The sequence below is a fragment of the Catharus ustulatus genome, chromosome 1 (genome assembly GCF_009819885.2).
Source record: "Catharus ustulatus isolate bCatUst1 chromosome 1, bCatUst1.pri.v2, whole genome shotgun sequence".
Taxonomy (NCBI): domain Eukaryota; kingdom Metazoa; phylum Chordata; class Aves; order Passeriformes; family Turdidae; genus Catharus; species Catharus ustulatus.
The window spans coordinates 160745032-160764909 of record NC_046221.1 but is presented as its reverse complement, the minus strand read 5'-3'; the positions used below and the strand labels follow the sequence as shown (position 1 = coordinate 160764909).

Here is a 19878-nt window from a genome sequence, read left to right as displayed (position 1 = left end):
CGTCTCTCATTCCCTTTCTTTCTCCTTTTCCTTTTCCCCTTCCCTCACGCTCCCCTCACCCCTTGACCCCGCCCACTCCCGCAGGCCCCGCCCCTTTCCCGGCCCCGCCCATCCCGTCCTGAGACCACGCCCCCCCGCCGTCTGTTCCCTCCCCATTGGCTCCTGCGGGCGCCACGTGACGCGGCGGCGGCGCGCGCGGGGGCGGGGCCGGGTGCGCGGGCGCGCTCGGGGCGGCGGCGGCGGCGGCTGCATGTGCGGGTGGGGGGCGGCGAACGGGGCCGGGCGGGCGGCGAGCGGAGCCGGGAGCGGGGCGAGCGCAGCCCAGAGGAGCCGAGCGGAGCCGGCGGGCAGGTCAGTGCGCGGGCGCGGAGGCGGGCGGGCGAGGGGAAGCGGCGGCGGTGGCCGCACGTGGGTCCGCCCGCGCAACAATGCGGGCGGGAGGGGTCCGTGCGCCGCCGGCTGCAGGGCCACCGCGGCGTGCGGAGAAGGCTGCGCGGTGCCGTGTCCCCCCGGAGCGGGATGATGGCTCTGCTGCAGCCATCCTGGGGCTGTGTTGGGGGGCCCAGCAGCGTGCGTGCCCCCAGCGAGGCCAGAGCGCCTTCAGACTGAACCCACAATCAAAGGAGGGGAGCCGCAGCCCCGGTGTGCGGGGGTCACGCACGCTGCTCCTCCCCGCCACAGCCCCGCCGGGAGCCCACGCGCGGTGCCGCAGTCCCCAGCCCATGGTGCGGACACGGAGCATCCCGGCAGAGCCCATCCCGCCGCGCTCCGTGGGTGGGATGCAGGACACGGAGCATCCCGGCAGAGCCCATCCCGCCGCGCTCCGTGGGTGGGATGCAGCGTGGCCGCTGTCAGGGCTCCGCGGGGCCTCTCCACTCCCGTCCGGGGCCGGACGCAGCGATCGGTGTCACCAGGGGCCCAAGGGGGAAGCGCCGTGTTGCGGGCTGTCCGGTCTCGCCATCCCTAAGGATGTTTCCCTCTTGGTCAAACCAATGGGGCTGCCCTGCGTCGGTAGCTGCGGCAGGGATGGGCTCTCCTGGTTCGTGTTTGGAGCAGGCTGCCGAGGGAAGTGGTGGGATCACCATCCCTGGAAGTGTTCAGAAAACGTGTGGCTATGGCCCTCGGTGACATGGTTCAGTGGTGAATTGATGGTTGCACTTGATTATCTTGGAGGTCTTTTCCAGCGTGGATGATTCAGTGATTCCCTATTTGAGCACGTCTCATTTAGGCTAACAAGCCATTCCTGGCCTTGCCATGGCGTGGGGGCTTGGGAATGCCGGTGGTTCCCATTCCTTGGGCAGGCAGGTCACCTAGCAGGCGGACATCCCATGCCATGCCTTTCTCTGCCGTAGGTAAAGTGGATTTTTGCATGCGACTGGAATTACTAATCCAAGCAATTAACTGGAATCTGTCAAGTTTGTGCTGCTGCCAATTTCTCCAGTTCATTTGGTTACAGCTTCATCTTTCTGCTCAAAGGAACTGAAATGTAAACGGGGCAACCAAGTGTCTGGAGCTGTTGGGTTGGGTTTATGTGCATCCTTCTGGGCAAAGCAAGGAAACTGAGTCTTAATGAAGTCGTATATTTGTTGGCAGCAGTGGGAAAAGAGTAATGTGGATAAATGGGGCTAGTGTCTTGCTTCTATGCAAAATGTCATGAATCTCCCTACCAGGTTGGTTGCAAACTGGATTTAAATTCCACTGTTGCAGGGATCACTGATTTTTCTAATCCCATCGATGCTAATAGTGCACATTAAAAATGCAGCAGGTGGATATAAAGCTGAGGGCCTTGTGGGCTCACCAAGTTCTGCACCATTATTTATATACATCCAGGGACTTCACAGTGTGTTGGCATTTGGCTTCAGAGTCAACAGCTTGGATGCTGGCTGGCAGGGGCTGATGCAGCACAGTCCCTGACACAGCCACTTTTAGGGGATCTCAGATACCACCAAATTTCACAGCTGGGCAAGTGAAGAGATTTTGAACTGTTGGTAAATGCTCCAACCTGAAATTTGTTTCTTTTGGGAATATTAAAACTTGAGCTTTGGTTAACTTGTGTCAAAGGTGTGTGCCATGAGCCATCACCCTGTTGTCTCTGCTTAGGGAGAGCACTGCTTGCGGAAGCAAAAAGCTTTTATTACAGCTATTTTGTTTTTATGTGTGCCTTGATAGCTCAAAAATTGCTTGACTTCCAGTCAAGGCAATCCTGGGTGAGAAGTATCTTCTGGGATTGGCCTGTTAAGTGAATTTCTTTGATTTGACAGCTGAAGTGCCCAGAGAAACATCAAAAACCCCAACATTAAGGCATGTTTCCAGCTTTATCATCCCCTGCAAGCCATGGAAATCAGTGGCTTGAAATCCAGCAGCACTTGATGTTAAAATAGCAAACAGTAAACATCGTCTCCTATCAATAACTTTAATTATGGTTTGGGTTTTGTCTTAAATAGACACACATTGTCATAGGGAATCAAAGTTTAGCATCCAGACGTGCTCAGTGGGGTGGTAGCGTCTTTGGACAGGGTGTAACACGCTTTTATAGCCTAAATTAAAATAAAAAAGGGGTTTAGCAGCGTAGCATGCTGTTGTGTAAGAAAACTGCCAACTTTTGGGCTGAGACTGCGTGGTTTCTGGGCATCGTGTGCTGCGGCGTGTTGGCGGGTGGTGTTCCCGAGCGTCTTTGGACGGGGAGAGCAAGTTTTACCACTCTGCAGCTGAACCCTGACGGGGTTTTTCAACCATAAAATGAAGTGCAGAGAAGGCTTGGTGTGTGCCACAGATAGCCAAACTGAAAGCAAAAATAAACACCCGCGAAAAGCTGGGTTTTTTTGGTCATTGACAGAAAAGGAAAGTGCCGGTCTAGGGGCGGGTGTGAAGTCCCGTGTTCGTTACGCTCCTAATCTGGAAAATACAGACTGTGGCACATGGCAGCAGCGTGCGTGGCTAATTTTACATCTTGTCTTTTTTCCCTTTCTGATTTAACCCAAAATTAAGGAAGGGGAAGCAGCACCCATTGGCCTATTAAATGTTCATTTTTGCCAAGTTACGCCACTTTGCGAACACGAAACACGGCTGGATTCCTGTGGCAAGGAGCCCTTAGAATTTCAACAGCTCTACCTATAAATATAGTCACCGTGAAAGGCAATCCGGCTTTAAAAGAAAAAAAAAAAAAGCAACCTTACTCTTTTTTTAGTGCCACTGTATCTGCCTGGCTTTAGTGCCATGCGATCGTCTCCAGCCGTGCGGTGAAGCTGAGGTGGGGTGGAACATTCAGTCTCCTGGTTCCTCTTGCTAATTTATGCGAAGAATGGATGCAAGCAGAGAAAAATAAATTCATTTCAGTTGTCCTGAAGGTTTCTGGGGATGGGACAGTTGGGCTGAATCTATGCAGCTACATTATGGGATGTGAGAGGGACCTTTGATGATTGCTTGGTCCTGGTGAGTTCCCAGGAACTGCTGCTCTGTGGGGCAGTACAGGATGGAGCCTGAAGCATCCCTTGGCTCTAAAGCAATGTCCCAGATGAAAATTAAAGGGAGGAAAAAGAAAGAAAGAAAGAAGCTGGCTGCCACCTCACCCCAGAGGTGTCTGGGCTCACCCACTGCTCTCTGATGCAACCACAGCAGCTCAGGGAGCTTGGGGGCTGGTTTTGGACATGCCCAGGGTTGCCCAGGGACAGGCTGGCCTCAGGAGCGGGTACAGCATGTTCTGGGCACTCCTCCAGGCCAGTGGGACCCCCAGCAGCCCCAGATGATGTAATGGGATGATGGCCACTGGCACACCTGGTGGAGAAGACAGCACTGCCTGCAGGGCTGGGATTTAGGTGGAGAAGCTCCAAGGGGGAAATGGTTTTGCAGCTTAGTGATGCTTTTCAGCATGCCCTGTGCTTGCATGGCAGAAATCCACCTTTGTAGCCAGAGCAGCTGGGTCACCTTGCTGTGCCAAAACCTGCTGGGTATGGTTGGGATGGGGCACGGGCTGGGAAGCGTGTGGGAGTGGGGAGGGAGAGCTCAGCACAGGGAATTGCTGCGTGTGCACTTGGGCGAAGTGCTGAGCCCGGGCTGCGCGGGAGCTGCAGACAGAACCCACACGTGACCGTCTGAATTTCAGATGATTGCTGGACCACTTTGCCAACAGCCTCTAGCAGCTCATCAGCTGCAATATCACTTCTTCTTTCCCCCCCTTTTTTTTTATTTCCTTTCCCCTTCTCCACCCTGCCTGATTTCTAAGCTGAAGCAGGAGGGATGAATACGACACCGAGGGTGGCTGCAGCTGCGCAGGGTTTGTATCCAAATGGTTTCCTGGAAGGCGAGTTTTTTTGTTGTTTTTCAATCTTAAAAATATTTTTACAGCGAGTGTCTCGTATCGGGGCTGTTTGGATGTCAGGTTTAGTTTCCCATGACATGGAGTGATTAGAGGAGGGAGGGGAAGGAGGGGCTGGATGCTGCTTTATGTGCAGATCTCTCTGCAGCAGTATCATTGCCTATTGATGGTAAATGTGTTCCCTCTCATCTCTGCGATAGTTCTCGGAGATTTCCTCTTTTACGTCACTGCAGTTAATAAGATGTTTAACTTGGGAGCTGGGGGCGATGTGCTGTGTTATCGTGTTGCAAGGAGCAGGGGGGATGACGAGTTCCCGTGCAGACTTGTGCTGGGAAGATCGTATCAATGCTGGGGAGAACAGCTGGGTTTGGAGTCAAACCATTGCCTTTCACCTTTAATGAACCTGACCTGGCTACATCTCATTTTTTTTATAGCGACAATGATTATTTTCCTTCTAATACTGAGAGAGAGACAACTCAGTCCTCTCTATCTGCTGCATTGCTGGAGTCAAGGGTGCACCTTGATTTTTTTAAACAGATTGTGTCTGCCTGGCTGAACTGAAGCTTTTTTTCCTGTTGTTTGGGGACCACTGAAGCATTTCATGAGAGCACCTGGTGGCTTTTTTTGGTGATGCTGCAGGTGCAGTAACTGCAGAGCTGGAGCCCTCTCCAGGAAAGTCCTTGACTATGTGTTTGGTGTGTCACTGGTTGATTATAGAGTTAAGGAAGTGTTGCTGTTGTACATGCCTTGACCAGGAATAGCCTCCCTCCTGCCACAGTTTGCAAGGCCAGCTCATCGAGGGCAGGCGAGTTGGTCAATAAACGCTCCAAGCGGCACCCTAGGGAGTTGTGAACCAAAATGGGAACACTTGTGTCCTTCAGCTCCTCCTTCCTTGCCGAGTTGTTTTCTTCCTCCAGCTCCTTCTCCAACTTGCCACTCAAACCCTCTTCGTTCTGCTGTGTTTTTCCACTAATGTTTTTCAAGCGTGACAGGAGGGAGAAGAAAGCCACGAGTGCTGCAGGGGGCTGATGCCTATCAGGACAGCCCTTGGCTGTGGCTTTGGGGGCCCCATCACTTCAGTTACCTGGTGGCTGCAGGTGGGTTCACATCTGGCAGCTGTTGGACTTGGAGTTGCCTCTGTCTGCCACCAGACCCAACCCAGCCTCTGTTTCAAGGCTCCCAGCTCATTCCCAGGGCTTGAGTCAGGTGGGGTGACCAGGGTGTCCCTGTGTAGATGTTGAGGGGAGAAAGGCTCTGTAACCCACTCAGGGAAATGGGGACATGGAGGGTGTTTGCAGGAGGAACAGCCACAGCTCTGGTGGTGGCATTTTCCAACCTTCCATCAGGACCTGTTGCTCGCAGCCCTGGTGACATTTAGCTGCTGACTTGCTGACACTGATTTTGTTCAATAACCCTTTTCTTTTCAAGACTAAAATACTGCTTAAAAAACAACATGCCACCAAGGGGATGGGATGTTGATTTGGTTTTTGGGAGGCTCACAGCCTCCCAGTTCTGCTTTTCTCTGGGGAGGAAGCAACACGGTTGGGTGCAATTTTCAGCCCTCATGGGAACAGAACCTTAAAAGATAATCCTGCCACATCCCAGCTCACACCCTCACTGCTGGATGTGGGAGTTCATTTTTCTCACTCCTGCCATGCACAAGAGGCCTGCTCTGTGCTTTTGCTGCGAGCTGGGACAAGGGGAATTTTGGGTGCAACTCCAGGCAGAGCTGGCTCGGCACATGTCCCCAAGTGTCCCAGCTGGGTGGCTGCCCGGGGCCCCCTTCATGCAAACGGGGTCAGCAGCTGGGAAATAGCAGAGTAAAGTGCCTCCCTGGTAATTCCCAGCTGCCGTTAAAGCGGCTTTAAAATAAATTCCCTCAAAGAGCAATTCCAAGTATTTGAGGGTTTGAACTTTTCCGGGGAAGGGTTTGGGAGCTGCCGGCTACCGCGCTGCACCCTGGCATGCCGGGGAAAGGCGCCAGGGCAATTGCTCTGATTATCCCAACATCTAAAAAACGCTTTTTTGATGTCTATATGATGTTTATTTATTAGCTGCATGTGCAACACAACTGTTGGAAATGGGGCACTGCTGGAAGCAAAGATGTGCTAAGCTGGGAAGATGGGTGGCTGGGCAATGTTCTGGGCTGGAGGCAATGCCCAAGGCTCGGTGACCCTCACTGTGCCATCCTACCTGGCCACCACTGCTTACCCAGGGGTGCAGCACAGCCGGGTGCCCCTCGCTGCACATTCCACGGCCAGCTCTGCTTGGTAACATGGGCACAACAGAAAACAAACTTTGCAGCAAGATTTGCTCTCCCAGAACCCCTGAAGCTTGCTTAAAAAAAAAAAAAAACAACTTTGGAGCAATGTGGTCTTTCTTTTTTCTCATGCTCATGAAAATTCTCATACCAAACCAGTAACCTCCACTGCCCCCGGTTCATTATTTTTTAAGGTGGTGTTAGGGGGCATTTAAGGGAAGGCTTGTCCCAGCCTCTGCGTTCCCTCCTCTCCTACATCCCGTCATGGCAAATTACAGCTCCATCCATGCCTGTGTGACAGGCACTAAAAGGGGGAGGTTTGATCAACAAACTGGAAAGTTGGTCTTATCCCTGAAAGGCTCAGGATGTCCCTGTGCTGGTGCTCCCCAGGGTGATGTGTTGCTGCATCCTGGCTGGTGCAACTTTTTGGTCACGGGAATGTCCCCATGCGGCTGAGTACCCCGAGCTGGGGACAGCCAAGCTTTTCCCTGCAGAGACAGTGCTGGGCTCTTGCCCAAGTCCCCTCTCCAGGGCCCTGGCACCAGTGCAAGTGCAGCCAGGCTGAAGGCTGATGATTAAACCCATGATCCAGGTCAGTCCTGCCCCTCTCAGTGCCCCAGAAAATAAGGATGCTGATAGCAGAACTGCATCCAGCTGGGGATATTGCACCTCTGAGCAATTCGGTGGGTTTGGGGATGAACTGAGCTAATTTGGGGTAAAACCACCCTAAAAAAACCCATTGTGGCAGGGGATTCTTCCCCACACACCCTTCATTGCAATGGCTGAGCTCCTCCAAGCTCAAACTGATTTTGTTCATGGGCTGACCTTTACTCTGGCAGCTTTTTATTGAACTTTCTATCATATATGTAATTTTGAAATAATTTTTTTTCTGTGTGGACATGACAGAGCTGTCTCCTGAGGTGGCAGAAAACACATCTTGCCTCTTAAGGACAGGTGGGGAAACTTGCACATGGCACAGGGAAGTTTGCTGTGGGTGGGACAAACTGGGTACAGTCCAGCCCAAAGTCACATCCATTGGACCACACACTTAGCTCCATTTTTTTTTTTTTTCCCCTTCCAAACTAATCCCTCCAGCCCCTTAGGCTTTTTTGTTGTTGTTGTTGTTGCTCCTCTCTGAATTCCTTCTAATTTGCAGGCTCACTGCCAGCATCCAACGCGCTATAAAAAGGGGACTTGTTCTTCAAGCTTCCCTCTGGTACAGAGCGTTTGCACAAATAGCAACATGCTTGACAAGTAGGTCTGATTCCCCCTGCTATTACCGAAATGCTCGTAGGGTGCTCGGGGAGTAGAGCTGCTGTCTCAAGACAAGCCAAGCTGAATTTCACACAGGGCCCTGAGCCCAGTTCCCAGCCGGTGTTTAAGCTCCTGTCAGCTGGAAAAACGGAGCTCTGTGTTTTTATTTTCCTCGCCATGCAGCCTCCCTCTCTCTCTGAGAGTGAGCGGATGCGGTTGCATCCCTCTGTATCCCACCAGCACAGGTGGGATGTGGCTGTGGCTGCAGACCCATGTCCTGCTGAAGGCAGCCCCAGGGCCACCACCAATTTTTGGCTGGTCCTCCTCCTGCTGTTACAAGCAGCCATGACACAAACCCCCTGCCAGCTTCCTTCTTAAAACTAATGAGCTGTTTGACCCTGGCAAGTCCTCTGGGAAAGCTGTTGCCAGAGCCTTGCTGCTCGCACGGATACAAACTGCTCTCATTTCCAGCTTAAATTTATTTGTGGATGACTCGTACCCATTTGGCCTTGTTCTTCTTGTACCCACACTGGCTTTTAGCTTGGATGGCTCCTTTCCCTGCTCTGGTATTTATTCTCTGGCAGGCTCTACCAAGTGTCGTGGGTCTGCCAACCTAAATAACCCCAGAGCTCCTGGTGGAGCATGGCTGGAGGGGGTGTAAGGGCATCTAGGCTTCCTCATTCCTATGTTGGAGACAGCCTCAGCAGTTTGATTTTGCAGCTCACCCATTGAAAAGGAAAATCCACCATGCCACCAGGACATCCTTGCTGGGAATGGTCCCAACCTGCAGAAGGACAACCCCAAGCATCCTTACCACTGACAAAGGCTCTCCAATTTGAAACCATTATCTAATTTCCTTAGCACACTTTTCTTTTGCAATGCAAAAGCCATTTTGGCAGAAGATGAGCTTTTTTTTTCCCTGGTGCAGCCTTCAGTAGCACCTTTCCCTCTCCTTTCTGGTTGTGTCAGGGCTCATGTTCCTGCCCATGCTAATCTCAGCCCTGATGTTGTGGAGCAGATATTTCCCATGCACAGCTGTTGCCAGGCACTTTGCTCAAAAGCTAAAGTGGATTTAAAATGAGAAAGTTCATCAGGTCAAAATACACACGTGGCTCCTTACCAGTGGTCCTCTTTTAGAGATGTTGGACCATCCAGGGTGTCTGGAAAGAGCTCCAAGGTGTTTGCTTTCCCCCCAGAATAATTTTTCACCATGCTTTTCACTGCTGCATCTTTGCCATGGGTTTTCTTTGCCTTTTATGTGCTTTCTTTGGGAACTCTTGCTTATTGCTGGTGATGCTGAGATGCTGGCCTATCCATCCCAATTTAGACCTCTGCCTTCTCCTTGGCAGGCAGAACTTGACTGGTACTTTTGATGGAAGGAAGGATGCTCCAGGTGCCATTGCTCACCAGCTCCTTATTTTCCCCAAGTTTCCCTGTAGTTAAGAACCCTTTTTTTTCTTTTTTCATTCTGCCTAATCTAAACTGTACCAGCATGTGTCCATTTGAGGCAGGATTTTATATTCCCCTGCAGTGTCCTTCCATCACTCCGTGCCCTCGTTAAACCACATGTAAATTAGCATCATCAAGGAGGAGCTGGCCTCTGCAGTTATTAGCAGGATTATTCTCATCTCCCAGTTTCCAGTGAAGCTGCTGGGCTGGTGTAACACAATTCCCACATCTCCTCTGCCAGGGAGAGTGATGCTGATGGGGCACTGAGCATCAGCAGCAGATACCAGGAGGAAACCAGCAGACCTCATCGCATCTTTCAATGTTAAGTGATTTTTGACCCCCAGCTCTTCTCCTCCAGGCCATGGTTGTTTAGCACATCACATTGGGCATTAACTCCCCTCCTGAATCTTTTCTGAGCAGCCCGTGGGCTCCTTCACAGCTGCAGCTCCAGCACAGGAGTGCATCACGTCCTGCGCTCATCGCTGGGTTTGCTTTGTGCATCATGTTTTCTCACTGCCTAAATCAGCATCCACAGCCTCCAGCACTCAGAGTGGGTACAGCTGGGCATTTTCTGCCTGCAGTCGCTCTTCCTTGTTCCTCACTCCTTGTTTATTTGATTTCTCACTGTATTTAAAGGAGAGGTCAGCGTGTGTTTTGCAACCTTTTCCTTCTGTTTTTAATTTCTTAGAAACAAAGGGGAAGGACCCACAAGCAATAAAGAGCCTGAGGTTTGGGGACCGGCTGTTTATTTGTCAAAGCTAGAAATGCAGTGACTGAAGAGGGCAAGAGAAAATCCTCAGTGTAGATGTACCTCATCTACAAGTTTAGACTTGTGTAGGTCAGATTGGGGGTGGGAGTGTGGATTTCCTCCTGCTGTGCTTTTAGATGGAGCTGTTATCACTGCCATTACTGCAAATAGCATCTTAGTTTTGCCTTCTGCACCTCATTTTTGCACCCCCCCGCCTGACTTTCCTACACCATGCCCATCTGATGCTGGGGAAGCAGTGGTGCCCATCTCAGTGGAATCATGGCACCTCATGCAGTGGGATTGGATTGCACGTGGCTGATGACAAGTGGGTGGCAATAAACCAGTCCTGAGGGTGCAGTGCTGTCAAGGAGGCTGGGATTGGCCATCAGCTGCCGGGAAGAGGGGATGAGGAGCAGCAGGGTGGTTCAGATGCCAAAGCCAAAGATGCTCAGAAGCCCAAAAGAGACAAAAATAGGTGCCTGGGTCACTCAAGAGGGTTTGAGGACCACTTAAGATCTTTTCCCTCGGAAGCAGCAATTACCAGATGAAAGGGAATGTCTTCAAGCAGGCGTTTTGGAGCATCTGGTTTGCATTTGGCACGTTCACTGGGGGAAGTGGGGAAGGCTGGAAGGCTGCTGGGTGGGTTGGTGGCTGGGCGAGGCAGAGGGTGTCCTTCAGGGCATGAGTCTGGTCGCTTGTGAAATGCATTTTGACACCAGGAGCATTCTCTCCTCTTTTTTGGACTGCATTGTCAGTAACTTTTCAAAGCATTACTGCTGAGCATGAGCTGGATTTCTGCTAGTGGGAGGTTAAAGGGTGTCCCCTCAAGAAGTGGCGAAGAGGGGGATGCACATGTGGTTTTCTTTTTAGGTTTCGCCCTTCCTCGTTATAGAGGAGGCATTGGCATGTAATTACTGCCAGCTTTAATCCAGCCAGGCCAACTGCCTTTCTGGCAAACCTGAATACAATAGGAGCCAAAGGTTATTGCATGCCCTAAATAAAACCATTACAGCCCTGGGGCCTCACCCAAGCCCAGACCACAAAGCATCCAGGACTGGCTCCATTCAGTTTTTCTGGAAGATTTGGTTTGATGGCAATGACCCATAACTTTTTTTACTTTTTTTTTCCTTACTTCACCCCTACAAAGCCACCTGCACACTCACAGCCACTGTGGCACCTGCCAGGAGCAGCACATCTGGCCAGCATTAGCAAGCCTGCCAGGGATGCACTTGGTTCAGTCTTTTCTTGCTAAAATCATTAGAGGCTTTAATTGAAAGCAGAGGTGGATGAAGGCACGTCCCACAGACACACCACAGCGTGCATGGCTCAGCCCAGCACGTGGCTGTGACCAGTGTCCTCTCAAACTGCTGCCAGATACAGCCCAGTGTTCTGTTCATCCATGGGATGGACTGAGATTTCAGGCAACATTGGGATCTGTGTGGCCTGGAGTAGCCACCCTGTGCATCCCACTGTGCTCTTCTCCCAGTTACTGCTTCAAACTGGGATTTATTCTGAAACCTGAATGATTTTACTCTCTATCCTTGAACAAATACAGCCCAAAGTGAAGCAAATGCGTGACCTCACCCAGATCTCAAGAGGTAAATATTGCATCATGATGAGCACGCCCATATCCTTTGCCCCAGTCTGACACACTCTGAGTCCATCCTGGTGCAGGGGCAAGCCAGGCCAGGGAGGAGGTTTATGCTGGGAAAGGCTTTCTCTTCACCTCCCAGTTTAATTATCAGTGTCTCATGTTTGCAGCGTGATGGACACTGGTTCTGCCTCCATGCAAGGCTGCTCTGGCTCCTGGCATCCCCACAGAGCTGCCAGCAGGAAGAAATTGCATTTCACAACGCGTCTTTCCAGGCTCCCACAAGATTACTGGAGGGAGAGGAATGTGCTGAAGAAAATATCCCAACTGCTGTTAAAAGGCACAGCCTTCCCTACCCCTTTCTGGGATGGCCATTCCTTCCCTGAACCAGACACCCTCCTCCAGCTGGCAGCACCCGCTGGAGCCAGCACTGTGTCACCTCCCCATATCACCCTGGGGTGTCTTTGCCCTCCTGGCCTCCCCTTCATGTGCAAATAATTGAAATTGTGATAAGCAGGCTCTTTTATGAAGAAATTCTGCTTTTCCCTCTCAGTGCTCCTGGGACAGAGCTCAGTCACTTTGTATCTGGGCAATAAATCTCCGGGGCACACCCGCCACGCCAGGCAGTAATGCGCCTGCCAGATGCTGTTCTGTCTGGGTGAAGAGCTCCCCGCCAGTGCAGCATCTGTTAATCATTTGCCAGGAGAGCCCAGGCAAGTGAGGGAATCTCAAGTTGAATCCCTTTTGGCCGATCCTATTGAATCTCAGTGAAAGTATCTGGGCTACCTGGAGCTGAAACAACCTGTGAACTGCAGCAGCCTGTGATCTTTGGCTGAGAGATGCATCCCACACGTCTCAGGAGGAAGGTGAGAAATCTTTCTCCTTGGTCCTTCTTCTTCTAAGAGGCACAAAATCCTCACCAGGCCAAGGCTGAGGTAGCCCTTTTCCTTGATCCCACTCATCTGCTTTTGCTTCAAAGTCCTGTGAGCATCAGATGATGAGATGTGGTCCTGGGCAGCGAAAAGCACTGGGGAGGTTTGAAGTGGTTTGTTGTTGAGTCATCTCCTCCTGGGTGATGGCATATGGACAAGGCTGAAAGTGGGGATGGCTTTCTCTGATGTTTCTTCTCTTTGAGTCTTCTTTCAATATATTCCACAATCCCAGTCCACACATTTTGCCTACAGCAAGTAGAACACCTCCAGGTTCCCTGCAGATCTTGTTGCATCTGGGGGCAATGACTGGGCTGTTGCATTCATTCTGATTTTTCTCACTGGCTAATTACAAGCCTCTTGGACTCTCTCAGGTGGCTTTGGCAAGTGCTGTGCTTTTCTAGTGCCAGTGCCTGGCCACAGCCATCAAGTCTTTCCCCAACTATTAGAAAGCAGTTACGCTCCTTGTGTGTCTTCATTGCCGGAAGCTGGAAAGTGGATGGATCCTACACAAATAAACTTCTCAAGGGCAGAGAGTCAAAATATCCCTGGGCTTGTTTGGTGGGAAAAGGTTAACCAGCGTGAAGTCTATGAATTGCTGCTGACCCGACTTTGTTGACAAAATACAGTGTTATTAATTGGACTTGCAGGCAAACTGCCTGGGGATGTTTAGAAGGAACTTGTCCATTGCAAGGGCTGAGATCTCCCTGGGAGAAGATCTGTCTGGGCTCTTTAGAGATGCACCTAGGCCTTGGCTATGGCTCTGTTTGGGGTTTTGTTGTTGAAGATAAGATGTGTCAGGGTCTCAGTCCCCACACTGGCCATGGGGCCACACAGAGCTGTAGCAGAGAAGGACAGGAGGAGCCTGTCAAGAAGCCTGGGGCCAGGGGACTGAAATGGTCTCCTGATCTACTGGAAGGTCTCCTTGCTCATTGCAGGACTAAATATTGTTGGGCTGTTGTTGGGTTGAAGTTCCTTTTCAACCAAAACCGTTCTGTGATTTTTGTTATGACTCTAATGAGGCTCCTGGGTCCCTAAATTCAGGTTTCTGCACTCAAGCTGCATCCTACATAAGGCATCATTACCTGGACAGGAGCAGAAGCTTCATGATGAAGGTGAAGTTCCAGAGTGTGACCTGTGCTGTTCCCAGTGTGGTCCTAAATCCCAGCAACCGTTCACTGCTGCGTTGACACTCCTTGTCACCCTGCCCTCAACCCAGTGGTTTATTTTTGGCAGTGGTCAGTGCGTGTCCCTGGCTGCCATCGCAGCCTTTCAGCCACCATCATGGCAGCTCCTCTCACAGCCTCTCTGTGTGACAAACAGCTTGCTTCCCTCGGCCTGGGAGCGAGCAGAACACCCGCCCTGGCGCCGGCCCAAGACAGAAGCTTTGGGAATCCTCCTCGACAGCATGACAGCAAATGTTCCTCTCCAGCAGGGCCGGCGCTGGGAGGCTCCCAGCTCTTCCCAGTGCAGGAAGAGCTCACCTTGGGCTGCGAGGATTCCTGCACCTGCATGACTGAACATGCTGGAAAGCACCTTTCATGCATGCCAGAGTGGTGGAAATCCAATTGGCAGCAGATAAACGTGCCAGTGCCTGTCCTGCCGTGCTCTGAGGAGTGGGGTGTACCTAGTGGAGGTGGGCAAAAGGTCTATACCCTTTCCTCAGTTTCCCTAAAAAGCTGACAGTTGCCTCCTAGGTGAGGTAAACCACATCCAGGAGGAGCTTCATACAGATTACAGTAATTTCACGATTATAAGCTGCACCATTTTGACTAAAATTTTGGTCCGAACCCGAAGTGCGGCTTATAATCAGGTGCGGCTTATATATGGACAAAGAACGAAAAGTTGCTGTTTTAGTTTGGAGGACAGGTGTCTGCTGAGAAAGGCAGGAACTTCTCTTTGAAATGGACAATGTAAACCCCCTCTCTCCAAATTATTATAATTTGGAAATCAAGGGGCTTTCAGGCAAAAGTATGGGAATTAGGAATAACAGTTCTTTACTAGGGAAATCAAAATAGAAATACAGTACTACAAAGAAACAAACTCCAAACCCTGACAAAGTCAGAGTACAACCTGACACCCCGTCAGGCAGGGTGTTGGCAGCAGTCCCATTCCATGGTGGCTGCATCCTCCTGCAGTGACAGATGTGGCTCAGTTGGAGCAGTGCTCCTGTACAAGGTGCAGTTTCCCTCCGGAGTCCAGTGGTGATGTGGAGAAATCCGGTTTTCCTCTGGAGTCCAGTGGAGAAAGGGGCTCCCTTAGTGTCCCCAAACCTCTGTTTTTATTTTGGTAAGAAATGTTGGGCTCTTCCCCCTGGCTGGAGCAACTCCCAATGGGATGCAGTAATTTTATCAGTCCCACAGTGGGACTCAGTGGCCATGAGCAGAAAATGACTGGCTGGAGGAAGGATGGGTTGTGAAAAGATAAAGAACAATGCCCTGCCTGGTTTCAATGGATGGCCCATTAGCAGAATATCTGCCGTTGAGATAAGGGTCACTGCCCCCCCCCTCAACAGATGGTGATAGAAGAGATAGATTTTATCACACTCTGTATTGTAACGTGCGGCTTATAATCAGGTGCGGCTTATGTATGGACAAAAAACCAAAAAGTTGCTGAAACCCAGAAGTGCCGCTTATACTCAGTGCGGCTTATAATCATGAAATTACTGTAACTGTGCTCCTCAAGGGTGGCCACATGCCTGTGGCCCAAAGGTGAAGCCTCCTCTGTGGGCTGCTCAGCCTTGTCTAATTCAAGTTGGGCCACGCAAACATGACCTGGAAGAACCAACAGGAACAAGATCCATTTGCCTGTTCCTCTTGCACAGCCACTGGACATGGTCTTGCTCAGGCTGAAGTGCCCCAGAGATGAAATGGTCCATCCAGGCTGGAGTTCAGAGCAGCTTGACCGTTCCCTGAGAGCAGCCATGGCAAGCAGCCCACGTTTCACAAGTGGGGTTTTCCCATCAGACTCTCCAGCTGCTATAAATAACAGGAAACGTTTTGTCGTTTTCTGCTCCGGAGAAGGTCAGGAGCTGGATTCTGTGGTCTTTGGAGCTTTAATAAGGCTGGAGATTTATGCAGTGTACCCAGAACTCCCCTGAGACAGCTTGCCTGAGGCTGTTTGGCTCCTTGGATGGAGAGGTCCTGAATGCCAGCCTTTGACAAAGTTACCTTAGCCACCCTTTATGAGCTGTCAGGTCCTGCTAAATCCTTAATGTACTCTTCATCTCCTGGCCATGCTAACTCTTGGATTGCTGCCGAACCAGCTCACGAGAGGTTTGAAACATCCTCTATCAGTGGTAGGAAAAGCTTCCACCATGAATCCCAGGATGGATGGATCTAGGGACACTGGTCTCGTGAGTTTGCTGGGAGCTCACCTTCACAGAATGATAGAATGTGCCCTTGTGAGACCCATCTGGAGAACTGTGCCCAGGTCTGGGGTCCTCAGCACAAGAAAGACATGGACCTGTCAGAGCGAGTCCAGAAAAAAATTATCAGAGGGCTGGAGCATCTCCTCATGTTTGTGTTTGCAGCAGGATGGAAACCCAGCAAATCAAGTGGGAAGCTCCATCCTCAGGGGGTTGCTCAGACATCTAGACAGCTTTTCTGTGTGCTGGAGAGCCCCAAGCTCAGGTCTGTGCTGCCTGTCACCCCAGCAGCCATGCAGGGAGGAGGCAGAGCCCTGTCTGCTGCCTCTCCCATTTCCCCAGCAGATGCAGGAATGCTTTGATGTCCACTTCCCCAGCCCCAGTGCCCAGCACCAGGATTAACCACCCGCCAGATGCCTCCATTGACTCCAAATAAATCTTCTAAACTCAGACAAGCCCCATTCAGAGGGGTCCCAGCATTCTCCTCTTTCAGAATGAAGGTTAAAAGTAGTTTTTCCCCTCGCACCTGCCCCTCTGAAGTCAAGGCTGTGTTTTATTTTTAAAGCCTGGTTTCTTGATTGGCTCCTCTCCTGGGGTGTACAGGCCAGGGACAAATAGAAAAATTGCTCATCTCAGTGGTACAAAGGTGAGCAGTGTGGAATGTGCACACATGGGTTGGAAGAAACTCTTTCCCCCCAGTCTCTTTTTCCTACAGCCAAGACAGAAATGCAGCTCTAGGGATGATCCTTCTGAAAAATACCGAATTTTGCTCCTTTTTGCATGTTTATGAGAGTGTTTTATTTGTCTCTTAAGGGTTTTTTGGGTCAAAGTTAGCATGCCCTGTGCAGATCTCTGAGGCCTGGCTCAGTCCCACTTAAATGGTTTCAGTGAGGCTGGATTATTTTTTGTTAAAGCCCATGTGTTTACATTTCATAAGCTTATTTTAAAACACATGTGTATACAAGAGCAGGCTTATTTATATGGCAGATTGGCCTGCTGTGTCCTTACCTGACTTAAGTGTCAAGGAAGCAGCTTTTTTTAACTTTTTACAAGCACAGTTTAAAATAAAATACTGGTTTGCTGTGTGCAAAAGTGAATCTGCCCAAGAGAGGAGGTCAGGACAGGGTCTTGTTTTCCAACTGTAAAATGTAATTTTGCTTATTTACAGAGCTTACTCTCACCAGCCATCATTTTAGGTTAATATGTTAATGACAGCTATAGGTTAAAAAAAAAAAATCATTTTTGTTCCCCAGTCTTGGCAAGCCCAAATCCAAAAGTAGCCAGGCTTCCCAGTGAAACAGCTTTTGGGAACTTTCCGTCAGTAAAGCTGGATTTGCTGGGTGACCCGTTCTACCCAGGTTCTTGGCAAGATTTCTGATTTCAAGTACCCCAGGGGAATACTTGAGAAAAGCCTTTGTGGAGGGATCTTGGCGTTTTTTACTTGCCCTGGAGGAAGGATTTTATTCTTGATTTTAATCCTATGAACTGGTAATGCACCAGTCCAGCTGCAGGAAGGTGAGGAGCATTTGTGGTGGTGCAGTTCAGTGCTGGAGTGTGAGGAGATATGTGTGGACCTTAAAGCAGGATGGGGAGGGTGAGGAGAGCCCCAGGGAACTACGAATTTACACAAAAACAAGGGAAGCTTTGATTGTAGGACATAAAATTCAACTTTCACAAGGGATGAGAAGCCCACATGTGTTTTTATGCCTGTGCTTGGAGAACTTTTCCTGCTTCTCTCAGGCTTCCATGTGGGGCTGGTGGCTATGGACATGAAGACTTAGGAGTTAATGAGACAGGTGCTGACATTTACACCCAGGAGAGAGCTGGAGCAGACACGGATTGAGGGATGGTTTTCCATCCAGAGAAGCTGCAAACCAAAGCCCTGACCACTGGTGGTTATTTAAAGACTCCAGCAGCACTTCCTGCCATGGGAAGGTGCTTGGCCCACGTTCAGCCTGGAGAACTGCTCTCTGCAAAGCCAAATAAACAGCAGCCACTTGAACTTTCCACCTTGTGGGCTCAGCCAGATGCCTCATCCTGGGCCATGACCGGGCACCGCGCCTCAGATGGGCTTTGTGGATGAGCCTTCTTGGAGGATACAGGGTGATCTCCACATTTTGGGGCTGAGGGTTCATTTCTTGTCTCTGAAGGACCCTGCTGAAAGAATTTGGTGCTGTTTGGAGCTGAGAGAGGGAATTTGTGAAGGGACATCTGTGTTTCCATGCAGGTCCATGTCCTTCAGTGACCTTGGGCAGGGCGAAGGGAGCAAATTATATCCTTTAACTCTAGCTTTAGATGCTACATCTCAGAGGAGCATAGTTCAAGTAGCCAGGACCAGAATCTCAGTCATCAATCGAGGCATGGTGGTAATGCATGATTGCAGAGGCCATCTCATCTACAGGGTGTCCATGAGGGTACCAGGGTATCAGTGGTGAGGTGCCCATAGCAATACTTCAACCTTTGGGGAGGTTGGAAATGGTCCCTTCCAACCTCAGCCCTCCTGTGACAGTCAGTGTGAGATGTCAGACAGTTCTCTGTGTGCATTTTGTTGCTTTTATTGAGTTGTAGTCAGCATGATGCCTGTCCTTCCCCACTTCTGACCCTTCCCCGGTGAGCTGAGATGCTTCAACAATTCACATGAACCCTGCAGCGGAGGCTCCTCACATCCAGCTCCTCAGCCTGGGAACTTTTGCAAGACTTGGCATCAGGACTGTAGCAGGAGTGTTCCACACAGGACCCAAAAATATTGCTGTCGGTGCAGCGCCGGCCGGCCGGGACGCAGGGTCAGGTCCCTCGGAATCAGACTGTTGACGAAAAAGCTCGAGCGTGTTCAAATGTTTCGTCTGATTTTCTTGGACTGCAGAGTTTCCAAGGGAGCCAAAAAGCTGGCTGCTCCTCTTGTTGACTCTGCAGACCAGAAATACAGCCGGGTTCAGTGAAATAAGGAAACTCACAATTCTTGTGCTGGTGGAGCAGAGAGGGAAAAGCTCAGTTTGGAAAAGCTCAAATGTCTTCCTAGAGATACGGGTAAGTCCAAGGTGGTGCTCTCTGCTTGTGCTCAACATCAGGGATGATTGCTTGGGCACCCCAGGGCCAAAATCCTTGCTTGACATCCCTCTGAATTTCTGGCAGAGAAGCAAATCCAGAAGCAGATCCAATTTCACTTGATCAAGTTCAAAAAGTGTGTCCACACAGGCTTTGGGGAGTGCAGAGAGAAGCTGTGCCAGCACTGAGCTGGGATGAGAGCACAGGAGACTTCAGGCAGGAGGAGAGCATCACTTTAAACTGTAAATGAACTCTGAAATGACAAAAGACTCGAAGCAAGCCCATATTTCGGGTCAGGCTGGCCGTGAATCAGCTCTAGAAAACGAAAGACGAAACTTTCTGACTTCAGTTCGAGTTATGAACTTGTAAACTCTCATTTATCTGGTTTAATGGATGTGAGCCAGAGACATTTTTTGAGGTTAGTGGATGGGACAGCTTCCTGAAAATGAACTCATTGAAAAAGGCGTGATTTGGAGATAAAGTTTGTCTCAAATTCTTGTATTGTACGAGGCTGGGTTAATGTGACATGGAGATCCGTTCTGTATATCCCAGAGCTGCTCTTGAGCATCCTCCATCCATTTAGTGCTCTCTGCTAAAATGTAGAGGCATGATAAAACACTTCCAAAAATGAAAGTTGAAAAAAACTAATGAGGTTTTAAACCCATCTGAATGATGATAAATGTGCAAAAAGCTTTTGCACAGGACAGCCTTGTAACCTTACTCCATTCCCCCAAGGCAGCAAGCAGAGAGTGGCAGTGAACTGTGGACAAGAGGGGCAGCCCATGGTCCAGCTTTGTAATTTCATGGCCCAGAGATGGGGGTCAGAATAGGAGTGTCTAACATGTTGGTGGGTTTTGCCAGCAAATCTTTGTAGGTTTTTTTCCAGAACAAGACTATTTCCCCCTCTCTGTTTCCCTTTA

General features: G+C 50.4%; 1 protein-coding gene across 2 annotated transcripts in view; it reads left to right on the top strand.

The window, feature by feature from the left end:
• Nucleotides 1–276: 276 nt before the first annotated feature.
• Nucleotides 277–19878, top strand: part of PTP4A3 (protein tyrosine phosphatase 4A3) — a 42576-nt gene continuing 22974 nt past the window's right edge. The window contains exon 1 of one of the 2 annotated variants that reach the window (XM_033073676.2): nucleotides 277–351. The gene's annotated coding sequence lies outside the window, so the exon portion shown is untranslated. Of the gene's footprint in view, nucleotides 352–4113; nucleotides 4274–19878 lie in introns of those variants that run through there. The other variant, XM_033073685.2, reaches the window with a different exon arrangement.